Raw genomic sequence first — 19,401 nt, forward strand, 5'->3', positions numbered from 1 at the left:
TCGACAGCTGGCTGAGCATGAGCCAGCAGTGTGCCCTGGTGGCCAAGAAGGCCAATGGTTCCTGGCCTGGATCAGGAGCGGTGTGACCAGCAGGAGCAGGGAGGTCATTCTGCCCCTGCACTGGGCACTGGTGAGGCTCCACCTTGAGTGCTGTGCCCAGTTCTGGCCCTTCATTTTGGGAAGGACTTTGAGACACTTGAGCATGCCCAGAGGAGGGCAACGAGGCTGCTGAGGGGCTTGGAATACAAACCCTGTGAGGAATGACTGAGGGAGCTGGGGTTGTTTAGCCTGGAGTAAATGAGACTTGGGGGTGACCTTATCACTCTCTACAACTTCCTGAAATGCGATTGTAGCCAGGTGGGGGTCAGTCTCTTTCTCCAGGCAACAACTGACAGAACCAGAGGACACAGTCTTAAGCTGCACCAGGGAAAATACAGGTTGGATATTAGGAAAAAGTTTTTTACAGAAAAAGTGATAAAGTACTGGAATGGCCTGCCCGGGGAGGTGGTGGAGTCACCATCCCTGGATGTGTTTAAAAAAAGCCTGGATGTGGCACTCAGTGCCAGGGTTTAGTTGAGGTGTTAGGGCATGGGTTGGACTCGATGATCTTGAAGGTCTCTTCCAACCTAGTCATTCTGTGAATTCTGTGAATTCAACCCCAAGTTCTGTCTTCACTCAAGCTTGTAACTTAAGTTTCAGGGCCTGGATCACAGATGCAGTCTGCCAATGTATTCTCACCAACTTCTGGTTTATCAGGTAGAACACACAAATTCTTTTGCAACTTCACAGTAAAGGAACATCTTATCTTGCTGCAGGAAAGGGCTGTGGGATTCAGCAGTCAATAATTAAAGGAGAACAAAATTAACAATGATGGACAACTGGCTCTGGTTTTTTTTTGGATCTCACTGAACCTAGACTCAGATACTGAAACACCACTATCCATATTGCTGGAAAACAAAGGGAGAAGTCCAGGAAGGAAATAAGAGTCCAGACATGTTATCTAAGTCAAAGTAGAATATTTATTTATGTAACTGAAAGTGTTGATACTTGTAGTACAACAGCAACCCCAAGTTTCTTTGTCTCTGCTTTGAAATAAACCAAAACATTCCTCAAAACATTTGCGCTTTGCTATCATATGCCTGTTCTACAGTTCCCAGATCATGTAATGCACACTTCACACTACCAAGATGGCACCTCCTTGGAGTTCCACAGATAAGTTACTTCTTCACTTTGTAACTTGTGTGATATAAAGAATTCACTTAAAGCATCTTCATTTCAGTGTTTCCAACTGCAGGATTTTTAAAGTCACATTAATGGGACTCATTAATCTCACCTCAATTCCATTATTTAATGATTAATTCTCATTTAACCCACATAAATAAGCAAAGTGCAGTGTTCTTGAACTATAACAATGGCTTCAAGCAGAAGTTCATCACAGAAAGAAATTTTGCTAATAGGAAAGTGTGATTAAAAAGAAAGGTATGGTCAGAAAGGTATGATCACTGAAACATAAAATAAATATACTGGCACTTTATGAAGACAACAGGAACTACCTCAGGCATCCAACCAACAGTCTTTGGTCACATCCATTTGAAAGGTAGCTTGATAAAAGACACCTATCAAGGAGCACATGGTAAGTGTCATTACAGCAAACACAGGTGCAGCACTTGTATCACCAAGTTCAGCACTAGAGCAGCTCAGTTCAGAGGCCTACCCTGATAGTGAGCAGCAGATGGGCTGTGTCAAGCAACTATGTGCAGTGTGATGTGTCACAAAGTGTTGCTGTTGCAAGGTAGAAAACAAACAAGGTCAATCTTTCTGTGACAAAAACTTCCAGCACTTGGAGGTTTTTCTGTATTTACATTTCTTTCAATAGAAATCTTTGAAAGATCAAAGACTCAGCGCAAACAGGTGAAAGAAGTGGTATGACTGGTGCAATCTCAAGGCACTGAGCACCCACAGTGTGCAAGAGAGAGTGTGGCTGCAGGCAGCTCTCCTTCACCCCAGTGCTACAGGTAGCCAAGGCTAGCTGAATCTACATCACCTTGATTTCTGGCAGTTTCAGGGGGGGCCACCCTGGCCATTCATATTATGACACTAGCTGCTTGGGCACTTCAGCCAGAACTATCTGGGAAAGGGCTTCCTGGGAAGCCTGAAAAGAGAATGGGGAGAATAAATCAAAAATACCACAAAGAACAGATTTGGTAGCCTAGTGAAACACTCTCTTAGAGAATTCAGAACACCTGCCCTGCTCATTCTGTTTTAAGAATTGGTTGCTACAGCTTTAGGAGCACTTCCAGTCAGTCTCAGTGAGCGCTGCTGATGAAAACCGCTTGTTCTCACCTCAACCTCAGACTCACATAGCCCTTATGTGGCCCCAGTCTGAGTGAAAACTGCCCTAGCCACTAGCAAGGTCTCTCATTTTGGGTTTTCATTTGAATTACTCAAGCCAATTGACTATGCAAAATGCACGAACACCAACGCCAACAGTGGAAGTCAGGGAGCTGGTGAGTGGCTGGACTGCTTTCGACAGCAGGAAAAATGACCTCAGCTTCAATCACTCATGGGCCTCAACATCAGAGACTGATAGTATGATCTCAGTTCTTTGCTAAATGTTCATATCCCAGGACAGAGAACATCCCCTTTAATCCTGCAATAGCCAAGAGATAGTATGCGAAATCAATTATACAATGAAGGCTCCGAAGAACGGCAAGACAGCAAGACACAGCTTTGAACACAGAAGCCAACATCTCAACTCTCACTGGGAACAAGCAGCACAGGCATGCCCTCTGAGCATGCAGCTTGCGCTGCCTTGTCAAGACCGTGGTCATTTTTAGGATGCATACATCCTGGCAATGGGACTCTTCTGAATTAAAAAAAACATATATTTTTGAACTGTTGGAAAGGCACAAACTGGACAATGTCTCGTGCAGCTGGCTCTCCTGTCACAGATTTCAGAACACTGCTGTCTCCATCAAGGAACTCCATTGCTTTAAAATTGGCTTCACCAACACCAACAATGATAATGGACATGGGCAGATTAGAGGCATTAACAATGGCTTGCCTAGTTTGGTCTAGATCTCCATCTGTGATGATCAGCAAGGTAAAGTATTGCTGAAAAACATGAGAAAGCATACAGTTAGATATTTCAACACCAGAGCTCACATAGCTGAAGGTAGATAGAGATAGAGACAAACCCAGAACATTAAAGAAACTTATGTTCATTCGCATTTTTCCTATGCCTAATGATTTTCACTGTGCACTTCCAATATTCTCTGTACTAGAAAAAAGAGAAAGGATTAAGTTCAATTTATAAAGAACAGTTACATCAATAGGCAAAAAGTACTAGAGACAAAAAGTACTACTAAATAAACACAGCTGCATACAAAAGTCACTGATAGGTGCTGTTTTACTGACTGGCATTCAGAAAGGTTAGAGATATTTAATATCCCTGAAGTATAACTCAAAAAGCCTTGGTTCTTTTTTATTGATAATTTAATTCAGGTGTGTCTAATTAGAAGCATTAGAAGTATTAGACATCCAAAACACAGCAGTGATAAATAACATGAGAGGTTCTAGAGGTAACGTGAAGGGAACAAGGGTTTTTCCAGAAAGAAAGGAGAACCTCAAACCAATGCCTTAGTGTGGTAAAGTGTTTAAAATTTCTATAATTTTCCAGAAGCTGAAGTTTAGTACCTGGTTCTGAAATGAGCAACTGCTGTTTTATAGCAGCTATTTACAGACTTAAAAGGAGGCAAACACAATGAAAATAAGAGAAAACTGAATTTCCAATTCCAAAGCACAGTTAACATAAATTGCTGTACCCAATTGCTGATTCTTTACTTAAATAGTTATGTTTAAATCTGAAAGAAAAAGTAGAGATATTTAACACATTACAAGAATTAGGAAGATTTCCCCAAAGTGCTGGGAAAGTTAAAAAATACCCTAGAAATGCAAGAAATTGATCTCCTTAGCCCAAGTGCTTCACAGCATGGGAAATATATTTGATATACATACAAACATTAAGGAGCACCAAAATACTGATAGAGCTTGGTGATAAAACAAGTAGCACAGTAAATGTCAAAATTCTTTCTGAGTGGTCTGTCAGAATGATATCAGCTAAAATCTATCAGTACATCCAAGTCCTTCATTCTTAAGCAAAACAAATTAAGTTTTAAAGAAATGAAGTAAAATTTTAACAGCAAACATGGCCACAGCAGCACACAAATGAGCCCATGACCATAGAGAAGCACAGATGCTCTGCAATCAGCACACAGATTGAACAGTTCTCAGACTCCATGCCACTATGGTGGGACAGATAGTCAAGCCCTCTGGTAGCTTCTAAGAGGTTTTTTCTCAACATTCTTGAGAGCAAAATTGTTCAGCACAAAACTCTATTCTATGTGCATGCCCTACAGGTGACAGAGCTTGGTAAGAGAGATTAGAGCAAGGCAACTGCTGCCTCAGTCCAACTGGCTGAACAGCCAACACAGCACCCCTGTACAACGCAACAGTAAGTACAGTGCCAGCAAACTGGGAGAGAAATAAATATCACTTGAGCAATGCAACTAATGTGTCTACCCAGTATAGGTTCATATCAGTATGTACCAAGAGAGAGCATCGACATGCTCTCTGTAGGCTGACAACAGAAGACCAAACTTGGAATTCAAAGGAAGGAAGCTAACATCAATTCACTATTCCATTCTATTCAACCATCAACATGGAAAACATCAACCCAAAGCATATCCACAATAAAGACCTTGCACTTACTGCAGCAGTTCCTTGTTGCAGCAAGTGTGCTGCAAACCTTGCCACATGGTTTATAATAGAGGAGAAGTTGGTTGGCCTGTAGAGTCGGATCTGCGGCAGAATTTGGTGGTAGGCATCCGCTATTCCTTGGATCCCTACAACACAAGGAAGGAAAGTTGCCACAAGAGCCCACAATTCCTCCAGTCATTATTTTATAAGCATTACTAAACAGCATAGCCAGAAGACAACTGACACAGCTGTGAACTCCTGAAAGGAAAATAAAGCAGCAGCGTAACTGGAAATACAGGAAGCATAGAGATGAAAGCAGTGGACAGCTGCAGACATAGGATTTGCACATTTCTTCCCCATTCTACAATTCTTCACATCAGTTTTTGTGCCTTTAACATCAGAAAGTTCAGGATTTTAGCTTTTGAACTGGCAGGGTTGATTGAGAAGGCTTCAAACTAGGTTTGAAGGGGGAAGGCAATAAGACCAGACTTGGAAGACATGAGCCTAGGGCTGACATGCCAGCATCAGGGGTGAAATCAAAAGCCCAGCTAAAGTTCATCTATACCCTGCTGACTTTGAAGTGTGTGAGTATCACTGGAACACACTTGCACACTTACAGAGACAAGCCAGGGTTTCCTATGGTAATAAAAGCCAAAAGGGAAACAGCAGAAAATTATCTCAAAGGAATGATGAATATTCCTCCAGGAAGGTGATACAGCCAACAGCCAAGCTGAGTGCTTTACACCAACACAAAGAGCACAAGCAACAGACAGGAGGACCTGGAAGCCATTGGTGCTCCTAGAAAGCTACAACTTTGTGCCCTTATTGAAACTTGGTGGGACATCCATGGGAACCCTGTCACTAGAGTACAGCTATTGATGCCTACAGGCTGTCAGGAAGGAACAGGAGAGTAAGAAGAGGTGGAAGGGCTGCCCTCTATACCAAGAGGTGGACTGAGTGTGAAGAGCAGCTATGTGGGTAAAAATCAGATAGAAAGCCTGTGGGTAAAAATTAGTGACCAAGGCAACAAAGGGAACTTCATGGTTGGGGTCCACTACAGACTGCTGGATCAAGGGGAGCCTGTTGATGAAACCTTTCTGCTCCAGCAATGGGAGGCTCTTGTCCTGCTGGGGGACTTGAACTGTCCTGATGTCTGCAGGGATAGTAGCACAGTGAGCTGTAGGCAATCCAGGACACTCCAGGACACTCCAGGAATACATGGAAGAAGATAACTTCTTGACCCCCATAATCAACAGCCGTGCCAGAGAAGGTGCATTACTGGATCTGCTGGTCACCAACGCAAGGCAGCAAATTGGGAACATCAAGATCAGAGGCAACCTGCACTGCAGTGATCGTGCATTGATGAAATTGGCAGTCCTGAGGAATATGGGTCAGGTAAAATTAGGCCCCTGAAGGTTAGGAAAGCAGATTTCGCGCTCTTCAGAGAGACAATCAGTGGGATCCTCTAGGATACTGCCCTCGGGAACAAGGGAGAAGAACAGAGCTTGGCAGATTTTTAAGGAAGCTTTCCCTAGAACACAAAAGCTAGCAATCCCAGGAGCAAGAAATCAGGCAAGGAAGGCAAGACACCACTATAGCTGAGTAGGGAACTGCTGGTCAAACTAAAGGGAAAGAAACAAATGCATAGACAGTTGAAGCTAAGACAGGTCACCCAGGAAGAGTATAAAGTTCAGTTGTGTAGGGGTGGCCAAGGTGGAGCTGGAACTGAACCTGACAATGTAGGCGAAGAGTAAAAGGAAGGGCTTCTATAGGCCCATTAACCAGAAAAGAAAAGTCAAAGGTGTTAACCCCTGATCAACAATGCTGGAAAACTCGTAACAACAGATGAGGAGCTTTTTTGCCTCAGTCTTCAATGGCAAACTCTCTTTCCACACCTCTTGAGTGGATGGACAGCAGGATGAGGACTGGAGGAGCTAAGTCCCTCCCACTGTAAGTAAAGATCAGGTGTGTGATCAGCTGAGGTATCTGAATGTACTTAAGTCTGGGGGACCCATAGATGGCTTCACCAAGGGCAAGTCCTCCCTGACCAACCCAGTGGCCTTGCACAATGGCATATAGCTCAGTAGACAAGGGAGGGGACAGAGATGTCATTTATATGGACTTCTGTAAAGCCTTTGACACAGATCCCCACAACATCCTTCTCTCTAAATTGGAGAGAGATGAAGTTGATGAGTGGACTGTTAGATGGATAAGAAAGTGGTTGGACAGTCACATCCAGAGAGTAGTGGTCAATGGCTCAGAGTCCCAATGGACATTAGTGACAAGTGGGGTCCCTCAGGGGTCCATACTGGGACCAGTGTTGGTTGATATCTTCATTAGTACATGAAGGGAACAAGTGTACCCTCAGCAGGTTTGCAGATGACACACCTGAAGGACAGGGCCATCCAGAGGGATCTGGACAAGCCTGAGAAGTGGCCCACGGGAATCTCTGAGGTTTAACAAGGCCAGACGCTGGTGCTGCATCTGAGCTGGGTATCAGTCCCAGTATTGGTCCAGACCGGGGCAGGAACAGATCGAGAGCAGCCCTGACGTGAAGGGTTTGGGGGTGCTGGTGGATGAGAGGCTGCACACGCCCGGCCGTGTGTGCTGGCACCCAGAAACCAACCACGTCCTGGGCTGCATCAAAAGAAGTGTGGGCAGCAGGTCAAGGGAGGGGATTCTGCCCCTCTAGTCCCCTCAGGTGAGGCCCTGCAGCATCTGCAGTGCTGCATCCAGCTCTGGAGTCCTCAGTGCCAGACAGACACGAACCTGGTGGAGCCAGTCCAGAGGAGGCCACCAGGTTAATCAGGGGGATGGAGCACCTCTCTTAGGAGGAAAGGCTGAGAGAATTGGGTTTGTTCAGCCTGGAAAACAGGAGGCTTAGGGGGTGACATAATTGCAGCCTTCCAGTTCCTAAGGAGGGCTTACAAGAAAGATGGACAGGGACTTTTTACAAGAGCATGTAGTGACAGGACAAAGAGGAATGGATTCATACTGAGAGTAGGTTTAGATTAGATACTTCTTTGCTGTGAGGGTGGTGAGACACTGAAACAAGTTGCCCAGAGTAGTTGTGCCTGCCCCTTGCTTGGAAGTGTTCAAGGCCAGGTTGGATAGAACTCTGAGCAACCCTGGTCTAGCAAAAGGTCTCCCTGCCCATTGCAGGGGTCTGAAACTAGATGATCTTTAATGTCCTTTCCAATTAAAACCATTCTCTGATTCTATGAAATTGCAGGAAAAATAACCTAGCAAAGATATGCTGAAGACTATGTTTACTCTTCCTTTCTACCTTGTCAATTTACCTTGTTTGTCCTAATTAGACAAGGTCAGAAGCTCTTGGGAACACTATCTTTTGATTTTCTTTGTGCAGAAGTGAGAAAACAATCCCTGATTGAAGATTCAACCATTTCTGTAACAGAAATGGCAATCTCTAAGGGGTTTTCTAATGCAAAAAGCTTTTTGCAGGTTAACCAAACAATTTTTTTTTTAAGTCCTATTTTAGATGGTTCGTACTCTTCTATGGATCCATCTAAATTGGCCTATTCCTGGCTTGTATCAGTGCAGCTTCATTTGTCACTGTTTACATTGTCCATCATCAGGTTTTAGCATGGTACTACTCAAAACTGCTGCACAAAGACCCTAAAAGACCACAGACACAGATCCCAGTGAGGCAGACAAGGCTGAACTGAGAAGAATTGCTTGGATTTTAGCACTGAATTTCTAATTCAACTTTTTGTTGGCCTAAGACCAGAGGAAAAAAACTAAGTGAAAAATGCTTGTTCAAGAACAATTCTGTGTGACAGCGTGCTGAGAGATCTCAGCCCTTAAAGGTCATGATCTAGCATTGGGAACTGCCCTTAAATTTAGCAGTGTGCTGGGGTGACCCTGGCTGGATATGAGATGCCCATCAAAGCCATTTATCACCCCACTCTTCAGCTGGACAAGGGAGAGAAAAAACAATAAGGCTCATGGGTCAAGGTAAGGACAGGGAGATTGCTCAGCACCCACAGTCATAGGCAAACCAGATTTGACATGGGGAAATCAGTTGAATTTGTTGCTAATCAGATCTGAATAGGATAAAGAAAAGTAAAAACTAAATCTTGAAAACATCGTCCCCTCACCTCCCCTCTTCTGAGGCTCAAATTCACTCCCGAATTCTCTCTCTCCTCCCCCCTCAGTGGGGTACAGCAAATGGGGGCTGTGGTCAGTTCACATGTCATCTCTGCTGCTCCTTCCTCACTCAGAGGAAAGTCTCTCCTCACTCCTCCCCTGCTCCAGCAAAGGGTCGCTTCCACAGGAAACAATCCTCAATAAACTTCTCCCATATGAGTCCTTCCCACAAGCTGCAGATCTTAATGAACTCCCTGTGTCGGTCCCTGCGCATTCATTCAGGAACAGGCTGCTCCAGGGAATGGCATCCATGGGCTGGTGGTTTCTCCCCCATGGACTCCATGGGCTACAGAGGCACAGCTGTCTCACCATGGTCTTTACCACAGCCTGCAAGGGAATCTCTGCTTGAGTGCTTGGAACACTTTCTCCTCCTTCTTATTTACCAGCCTTGGTGTCTCTAGTATTGATCCTCTAATATATTCTCACTCCTTCCCTCTGAGAGCTGTCACACAGGGATTTTTTTCCACTTCTTAAATCTGTTATCCCACCATCACTGATGGGCTTGGTCTTTGCCAGTGATGAGTCTGTCTTGGAGCTGGCTGGCATCAGCTCCTTCAGATACCGGGGAAGACTCTGGCAGCTTGTCAGAGAAACCACCCCTGTAGCCCCCACTACCAAAACGTTGCCATACAAACCAAATATAACCTGAAATCTCCTCTGAAGAAGATGGCTATGAAGAAAAGCAAGCTTTTAAGACAAACTTGAAAAGAGAGCCGTCAAACATATCCACATTGCTGGTGGGGAAATCCTGGTTTCTAAAAGCCTCAGCAGATGGTGGCTCTGGAATCTTAACAAGCACAGGCAAAGGGCTGAGCTGAATCCACTGGCACCTGTAACCCAGCAGAAGTAACCAATTTGAAGCAACAAAAATTTCAGTACAGATTGACAATCAATTAAATCTAGACCCCTTCACTGAAGGTTATGGAGCTTGCCTGCATCAACAGACATCTGCTTTTGTCAGCATCAAGGTGAGAGTACAGCTATATTTGCCCCGTGTCTTGGTGCTGCATTTGATTTCTGCGAGTTGTCAAATAAACACAGCACTTCAAACATCTCCCCCACTCAGTGGCATTATTAATAAAGAAGTGTTCTCATCTTGGCAATAAGGGTTGCTGGGGTTGAAGTTCAAACTCATGAGATACCTTGGGAAATGGGACATTACAAACAGTTAGGGAATGCAGACATGGACAGAGCAAGGCCCAGCATTGTGAAGGCCCTACCTGCCAGCTAGGAGGAACCTGAGCTCCAAACCCAAATGCAGGAAATAGCTTGTCACTGGAAAGAAAGGAAAACAATAAAAATGAGAAAGAGCAATTCTGTTATAACTCTTCGGTTTTATTCACCAAAAATAGCTGGAGACCAAGGCAGAATCCCTGCCACAAGGAATTGGTACATCATCTAGCTGCCCATGGCCTAGCACCAGGTATCCAATGGTTTCAGACTTGGGCTTGAGAGTTAGATAATTTCTCTCAGTGCAGCACCCCACAGGATTCTCAGGAGATTTCAAAGTAGTAAGAGAAAAGCCAGACCACTCCCAGCCTGGCTATAGGACAAAGCAGACAAATATGACTGCTCCCATTGCTCCCAATGTCTATTCCCATTCAACCAAATAGGACATTCATGTTTGTAATGCATCATCTGCAACAAGAGATCAGTGCCCACCTGAAGCATCAAGGGACTCAGAAGGGACAAGCCAAGCAAATATGGCAAAGTATGAAGGGCTGCCATTGCCCTCCCTAGCACTGATACAAGCAAGAGGAAACAGTAGCAGCTCCTAAAGGAAGGGAGCCCCTCAATCATTAAAACAGTGCAGGGCTAGAACAAGCTGTTCTAGTCACATTTTTGACATGATGACTAGATCAGTCAAGATCATTACATATGCATCATAATTCTGGACTACACTTCCCACACTCTAGATGGCAATCAGGTACTCATTTATTCCATCTGGGCTGATGTAGTGAAAAGAATTTGGTGACTTGGGATCTCCACTGGAGGCAGTGAAGTCTACACCCACCTGATCAGGCAACATGATGGCAGCAAGTCACTGATATGTCAGCACAAACAAATGAGAAGAACAAACTATATCCAGAAACAGGGGGTTAGCTCAAGGCCACACAGTTCCTTTTCTCCCAGGCACACAGCAACCCTACACAGGGACATGCACACACGCCTGCACCCCTTTTCCCTCTTGGGTACAGGTATTTCCAACCCATAGCAATCCTTTCCACTGACAGACCAAACCAATTTCTCAAAAGAAGTTTAAGAAGCCCTAGCTCCATTAAAGTGCTACTTGATCACAAAAAGCAAAAATACAGTATCCTTTAGTGTTTTGCAGACTTCATCACTGCAAATTCATACTGCATTTGCAGTCACTCATGCTGCCAATAAAAGTACCGAACACAACCTCACTGCCTTTGTCCTGTCATCTGTCACATTGTGTGTTTTATATAGCTTTTATTGTTGGTTATTTTTTATAAGTTGGTTATTTTTTATAAGTTAAGATTTGGTTTGACCCTCGGTTCCCCCCATGTTCTCCCTCATAATGGTTTGTTCCTCCCACCAGTTACCTGTCTTACCATTGTAACCAACCCCCTTTCATTTTGAGAAATTTCTATGTCAATCTTCCCTTAATTAACATATGATTTGTCCCCTGAGCCTTCTCCCTCCCCTGTGCCATTCCTATTGGTTCAGTTGTGCCCCTCCCTCTTCCCCTGGGCTTTGTTCATTGGTCCCTTGTGTCCCCCTCATGTCACACCCTTCCTCTTTGTAAGTGCCTCCCCAACGGCTTTTCTCTGACACTGTTACTGGCCCCGCCTGGGTCAATAAAGTGCCTTGGCATCCATACGTGTGTCCACTCCTTCCTTCCTTCACCTCAGTGCTTCGCAGTCCTGCTCTTGCCTGCGTCACCACACCGCAGACAGAGCCAATACTCAGGGGTTCTCGCAGAGGACCTGGGAGTGGCGGGATTCGTGGTCTCCACCAGTCACTCCGGGAGCGGCTGGCCGGCACCCGTCAGCTCCAGTGGCCGCAGTACGAGACTGCAGTCATCTACCAATGCAAGCAGTGGGGAACAACTCACCATAAAGTTAATCTGGCAGCCTCCCATCACATAGTCCAGAAGTGAATATTCTGTCTCAATCTAGAGGAACAGACATTGTAACACCTACTCATTTCACTATGATCAGAAAATAAAAAAGAAAAAAAAACACAACAAAAATCTTCCTACCTTGCAGGATTTTATCCTAATAATGCCAGAGTTTTTGTAGTTGTTTTTCTTTCGGTTTTTTTCCTCAGGATGAATGCATTCATATTCCACTTACAGAAAGCAAGCACAGAAGCAAGTTCCAAAATATGTGCCTTTACAGGAGAGCACTGAAACAGACAGTGCCACACATCCCCCAGTTTCAGAGTTACCAAAATACCCAGTAGAACTAAGAAATTGAATTTTGAAAGGTCTGCAACTACTTTGGCCACTATCTGATGAGCTAAACAGAGTGCTTTTGCCACCAGTACTAGGCAGAGGAAGCAAAACTCTCAGGGTGGGGAGGCTAAAAAAGCTTGGGCCACAGGTTCCCAGTGGCAGTGCTTCCCTGCTTGGATTCATTCACATTGGTTCTCAATTCACAAGGGCTAGAAAAAAGGCAAGAACCTTCCGCCCACTTTTGTATTATGCCCAATCAAGCTGTCTGGCAACTGGAGAGCTATGTCCTGTGTGCAAATACAGCTGCCTCAATTCAGGTGAATCTCAGTCTCCAGGAGAATGAAAGGTCAGGTTTTCACTGCAAACAAACCAAAACCAGCACCACCAGCATGTGACTCAACTTACTCTAGTATTGGATGACCACGGCAAGTGCCCCTTGGAAGGACTACTGTTAGCAAGCAAGGTGACCAGAGTGCTCAGGAGGGGGACCAGCTCCAGCACAGACATTATATGAGACAAGCTGTGCTTCTGGACTCATCTGTTACAGCACCAAAAAGCACTTCTGTTTTCACTTGACTCAGCAGAGGCCAAAGCAAGCTGAACTGCTGGGAAAAGTAGCTCAGTGGACAACAGGGTTAGCAGATAACAGGCTCAAAGATATTTTTAGAATAGGAATGGCAACAGAACCCAAAGAAAACAAAGAAATATAATTTCCACACCAGTTTTTATTATTTTTAAATGTTGGCTTAATAATACAAAAATACATGTTTGGACGCAACAATTAAAATTGCATGTCCAAGGTCAATATTAGAAAGGGTTTAAAGACTGAAATCTGGACTGAGTTAGCAGGGGCTGAGGAGGTTCACCAGAGAGGGAGCACCGGCTGTCTGCATGTGCCCCAGAGTCATTTCCTAAGTGCCTAACAAGTCATGTGAGCCATCACTGTCATGATCTGCATACTGCACCTGAAAGGAGGAGGAAGCAGGCAATGGGCAAGTGTCCTGCATTAGGGAGACTGGCCATGGCTCACTGCCCCATCTCCTGTCTGATTGCTCTGCATCAATGCTGGTGAACTCCCCCATGCCATCAGGACTGGGGATGCTGGCCACACCACTAACTGAAACCCAGGAGCAAAGCCATACAGCCAGAGTGAATCTCAAGAGAGGAACATGTTCACTTCCTCACCCATTTAAGTATGCATGGTGAAAACTTAAAAAAAAAAAATCTTCCCCTGGTTTAAATGGAAGAGATTAAATAAAGGAATAAATATTTTAAAGAAACATTAAAACCCCCCAACATTTCACAGTACAAATGTGTAAACGTGAGGTCATTCAGGGCAAGATATGCAACTGGGGTAATGGGAACAAGCAATTAAAACTTTATTATCCAAACTATGCTCCTTTTTCCTGTCCAACAATAGTATCAATTTACAAGGAAATTCTAATTTCCATGGAACAGTAAGTCTGTCTCTTTCTGCATCTTATATACCAACCAAATTATAAATACTTTATTAATAAACAGTAATTTTTATGTCAGAATGAAGGCTTCAGAACTAGATAATAGAGAACAGCAATGCATATACAAATAAAAATACATTAATAACTGGTTTACAGGAACATGGTGTCATAGCTCTCCACAAAATCAGCAGTGAGGAGCATTTCTAATATGTTCAACTGCAGAACACAAGTAATTCCAGAAGCAGTCAACTAAGGGACAGTTGTAAGCAGCTGCCTCTTCCTCCTCTGAAGCTCACATGCCACACAGATTCAGGAACTCTCTTTCAGAGATCTGCCTTCAGAAATCAAGTTGATGTTACTCCAGTATAAACCACAGTGACAGCTTTCTCCTAAGGACAATGGGACAAGATGAACCCATGGGTAATTTCACACCCTGATAAGGATATCAAATTCAATGGCTACATACCTGAATTTGACACAGGGTTCTTTACAGGACTATTCAGATCTACAGGGTGTCTTCCACTGGTATCAATGGAAAACCCATGCAAACAGCCAGGTGAATTATGGCTTAATATAGTCACCTAAATGGGAAGCACCATGGCATCTTCTAGTGTCTTAATGGCAAAAGATACCACAGAGACTGTTTCCCCTTCTCCTCCCCCATCCTTCCCACCTAACTTCTGCTCTTCTCATCTAAACACTCCACCATGAAGCAATTCCCACCCCTCCTCCCTGAACTTTACTCGGCTTCTCCCAACATTTCTGATGTTTGCACATCACCCAAAAGTGACTAGATCATGCCAGGAAGGCCTTCTCTTGTGCAGAAGCCAGGGTGCAGACTCCCAGTGAATGGTCTCCTTTATGCCAGGACACCTGGAGAGCTTCAGGGAATCCAGCCACTGCCATCTCCACACACCTCCTCTCCCCTCCTTCGTGCTCCTACTCCCCTCACAGCCATGCCAAGGACCAGTTCAGTTATTAGTTCACAACATGGTATGGCTTAAAACAAAGCTCTTTTTACAAGGGTTTTTTTCTAAGACTGGCCAAGATTCACTGCAGGCAGCCCAAAGAGTGGTGTTGCTGCAAACAAAACCCTCCAATACTGCAGGACACTGTATTGACTTATTTATTTTTTCTTCGCAAATAAACTCTCCAATACTCATTACAAGCCATGGAATACAGTCAGCAAGGAAAAGGCCTCTTTCATCTACAGGAGTAACTTTCAAAATCCACAGAAAATTATTTTGCCTTTGTATATATGCCATTAAACCTGTGAATACCAACAAATACAAATTTCTATTTTGCTACTTCTATTTGCTACATTTGTTATTTCTATTTAAGTAACTATGGGGCTGAGGTGCTGCTTTCACTTATTTTTCATAAAACTGTAACAAAGATTAGGCTGTGTCACAAATATGAGCTGTTCTTAACACAGAACTAGGAGAACATCACTCTGAATCACAATGAAGAAAGAATTGCCATAAGAATTGCCACAGTAGATAACATTTGATCAAAAGATTTATGTTCACACACATATTCAGCATTTAATCCTCATGCAGAGCTGGCAAAGTTGTTGTTTAGGGGATACACCAAAATGGTGTATGCTACCCAAAGTTTCACCACTAGGTAAATTTCTGGAAGCCTCAAACAAGGTTTCGAGGAACAAATTCCAAATGAAAAATAAAACAGTAGTGCAATATTATATACTTCAGTGTTGTTAGTGGAACTCCTGACTATCAGTCTAGACTCCCCTGACTAACTTCCCCAGCATGTTAAGGAAATGAACAGCTTAATCCTTTTTCACAGCTGCATTGGGAAATTTCAGAGATTATCTGCCCATACATCAAGAATTTTGGCTTAAATGAACTAACAGAAAAAAGCTATCCTTTTGAAGAAGTAGATAATTCTGAAGTGGACTCCAAAGCATAGAAAGCTTCTAAAAAACAAACAAAACAAAATAACAACACAATATTTTTGGGCTATAGCAAATATAGCCCCACAAAACAGTATGTGTAGACCATGTCATGTCAGATCTAACCAATGACAATATGCACCTCTTAGTCACCTCCTCTATATGCTTGCTGCACCCTTTTGAACAAAGATGACTTCTTTCTGACCTAAGACTGTTGATTCCCCACCAATAACAACTCACAAACACCACTTAGAACACTGCCACCTATCAACAAGCCCAGCACACCTGTTCGAGGTTTGGATTTTTCTTTTTTTTTCTTTCTCTCAAGGAATTTTCCTCCCATTTGTTGTCTAAGAGAGACAAAAGATGTGGCCAAGATGGGGAGGAGGGGACAAGGGGTGAGTAGTTGGGTGCAGTCTCTTAGCTGGGGAGTGAGCTTGGTAGCTGGGGGAGATTTTATCTTGTGAAGCGCAGAGATACCAAAACTTAGCTGGGGGCCAGGGCCTGGGCTCAGCCCACTCTTGCAGCCTCACTCTTGGGATCAGAGGTCATGGTTGTGGTTTTGGTCCTGGACTGCTGCTGCCCAAAGGCTTCACCACTGTGGAGTTTTGTCCATCACTGTTTCCCCTTACCCTGGGTGAGACTCTGCTCGTAAGAGCAGCTGTTGAACTGGGACCTTTTCAACAACCAACCTCACTGGAAGAGACCTTCATCAAGTGCTTGGGTGCCTCAGGGGAAACCCAGGACCCCTCTCCCCCTCTGGAGGGAGCACCTCCCTGCTGCTTGTGGGAGCCTGGCTGCCACTGCTGGACCCCCATTGCTCCTGCCACAGCTTCGGGTTTTTTGCTACACTTTGTTTGCCACCCAGGGTCTGCTCACCTCTGCTGTTCCAGCCTGCTGTTCTGAGGTTCCTGCCTGGCTGCTTCCCATGAGTTTGCCAACAAAGCCCCTTCTCCATCCCTTCCGCCAGCCTGCCCGCCATTGCTGTGCGCAGAGAGGCGGCCGAGCTCGCGCCACAGCGCCCCCTGCAGCCCCGGGGGAATCATCGCCCCGCCCTGCCCGGCCGGGAGCCAGCAGCGCCCCTGCTGGCTGTGCCCGGAACTGCACCGCAGGGGAAGGTGCCTGCAGCCGGGACCAGGCCGGCCCTGGGGCTCTGCGTCTGCTGGTCGGTGCTGCCGGGCTTGGTGTTGGCTTGCCTTGTTATACACACACACGCTAGTAAGGACCTGCTATTCCTTTTCTGGTATCTTTGCCTGAAAGCCCTGTCATTTCAAAGTTATAATAATTCAGTGGGAAGGGGGTCATATTCTCCTTTCCAAGGAAGATTCCTGCCTTCTTTGGCAGACACCTGTCTTTTACACCAAGACAACACCTGAACACCTATTTCCAGGTTAATAATCTCAGTAATTATTAGGAACTACCATACTGCACAAAGAACAACATTAGCATGCATGCATTTTGCTAAATCTTCCATATCAAGCTTTCAGCATGAGATTTCTTCAGAGAGAGGATGAAGAAGTAAAACTCTGCAAATGTAAAGCATTTAGGTGTTAGAAAAGTAGAGAGAAATTACACTCATACAGAACAATCTATGTATTTAAATGCCTTTAAATTATCAATGCATTGCTTAGAAGAAAAATTAACATATTAAGTTGCTATCAGATTTTTCTTTTGTAGAAACATATTAAAATATGTAGTTGTTCTGCTATACCTCCACAAGCCAGGGACACAGAGATTAATTATCATATACAAGACCACAGGGGAATGCAATTCTGACACAAAACTAAACTTCTACTTGAAAAAGATAGAAAAAGAGTTGGGAAAACCTTCCAGTCTCTTGAGTGGATAAATCTGACAGATACCTCAAAGACCTCTCTGTGTTAGTATCCCAAGGTGCTTAAGTTTGTCCAATATCTGCAAGTTTCTCAGTTAACTTAGAAACAGTGCTAGCAAGCCACAATGAAAAAAACCCAAAACAACCAACCACCCAACCAAACAAGACACCACCACCAAAGCTCAACTTGAAACCCTGGCCAGAATAGTAAAAAAAACAGTTACAATTTTTCTTATGACTAATCATTGGAAATCGTGCCACTTCTGCATTTCCCGACTTCTCGATTTGACAACTCATCATTTTTAAAAACAGACATATAATCCCTTATCTGCTGCACTACAATTCTAGAAAGGCAATCTAACAACTTAAATATGACTAGACAACCTGATAACTCATAGTTAGCATCAACAGAAAATTGATGACTTGGAACAACAAAGACAATTTCTAAAGGCTGTACCTTGATAGGTTTATTAAAATCTCCACCACAGAAAGTTTGCAAGGGAACAACTGAACTTCCTGCAGCATGGATTTAAGTTGTTCTTAATGACCTTAAAAATATGACAGCATAATGTCACATGAGGAATACAGCATGCAACTCACAAGGAATGATGACATGAGGGCTCTTCATGGCAAGTTAAGAATAGCTTCAACCAGTTCAATCCTGGCACGTATCAATGGTCAAGCAACAGCTCTGCAAGAAATAAAAGCTTGATGCTCTCAGTGAAGTTACATTTTACAGCCAAGCTCAACACCAATGAGAAGGAAGAGAGACCCTCTTCTCACTTGCTGTCCGTGGTCAGACTCCTTACTCAGGTAGCTCCATCCAGTCACCAGGCAGCAAATAAACAATTTGCTGCAGCCATAGTGAGCAGAATACCTTTTTATAGGATACTTTCTCTGCAAAACTGGTGCAAAGCATGACCAGGAGTGGGACTCTCTCTCACTTTGAGTAAGAATAAGCTGTCTGATCAACTCAAGGAAAACACTGTGTGGAAATTCTACCTCTGCTCTATACACAAGCTGCCATGCTCCAGCATTGCTCTGCTTGTTAAACTCCAGAAATTGATCTGATTTACCTAAGAAATCCTGCACACAAAAACCCAGAAGTAATCAGCCTCCTCTATATTTTACCAAAATGAGTAAATAATTAACTAAATAGTAGACAATACTTCAAAAAACAATGAAGTCAAAACAAACTGTGCATTAATTTTCTTTCCTTTTTTATTTTCCTTTTAAAAACTGCTGCACTCTGTAAGTCATCAGTATTTATAAGCTTCAATTCAAAGATCTCCTCCTCAAACCACTTTTGTCCCTACAAATCGCATCATTTTGCTAACTGAGAGTTAGGTGACTAAATCCCTGTATTGGTCTTAAAATAAAATTGAGCAGAACACCTAAATTTCCACCTTTTCTTCTTTAACAAAATTACTGAAATATCAGTTCGCTTGAGACAATTATATAAGTGATTGGTATTCATATACAGAATATTCCAAAACCAAAATAATACCTTAAAACCTAAACCTGGCAGTTGAGTTTCTAGTTTGACATTGTGGACTTCAACATGCAATTGTATCTCCAACTTACTCCACTGTAAATAACACAAAACACAGCAAGCCTTTGCTCACAAATGGATTACTGGCTTAGCTTAATGTCTGCAAACACAGAGATTCCTGACCAAAAGGCACAAAATGAAATTACTAGAGAAGTATGCAAGATATTTTTTTAAAAAATCAATACCTTTTTGTCCAAGTTTTGGGCTTCAATTTCCAGGTACACAACCCTGGTATCCTTAATCTCCTCTGCTGAAATCCCTGCCATGGAAATATAGGGGGGGAAAAAATGTAAACAAGAA

General features: G+C 43.7%; 1 long non-coding RNA gene across 1 annotated transcript; it reads right to left on the reverse strand.

Annotated features, from left to right (window-relative positions):
- Positions 1 to 996: 996 nt before the first annotated feature.
- Positions 997 to 11,911, reverse strand: LOC143695391 (uncharacterized). The gene is made up of 4 exons (XR_013184529.1): positions 10,146 to 11,911; positions 4,771 to 4,904; positions 3,065 to 3,114; positions 997 to 2,650 (listed from the first exon to the last, which is right to left on the reverse strand). It is a non-coding gene; the product is annotated as an uncharacterized LOC143695391 (long non-coding RNA).
- Positions 11,912 to 19,401: the final 7,490 nt, after the last annotated feature.

Source organism: Agelaius phoeniceus, chromosome 17 (assembly GCF_051311805.1).
Source record: "Agelaius phoeniceus isolate bAgePho1 chromosome 17, bAgePho1.hap1, whole genome shotgun sequence".
NCBI lineage: Eukaryota > Metazoa > Chordata > Aves > Passeriformes > Icteridae > Agelaius > Agelaius phoeniceus.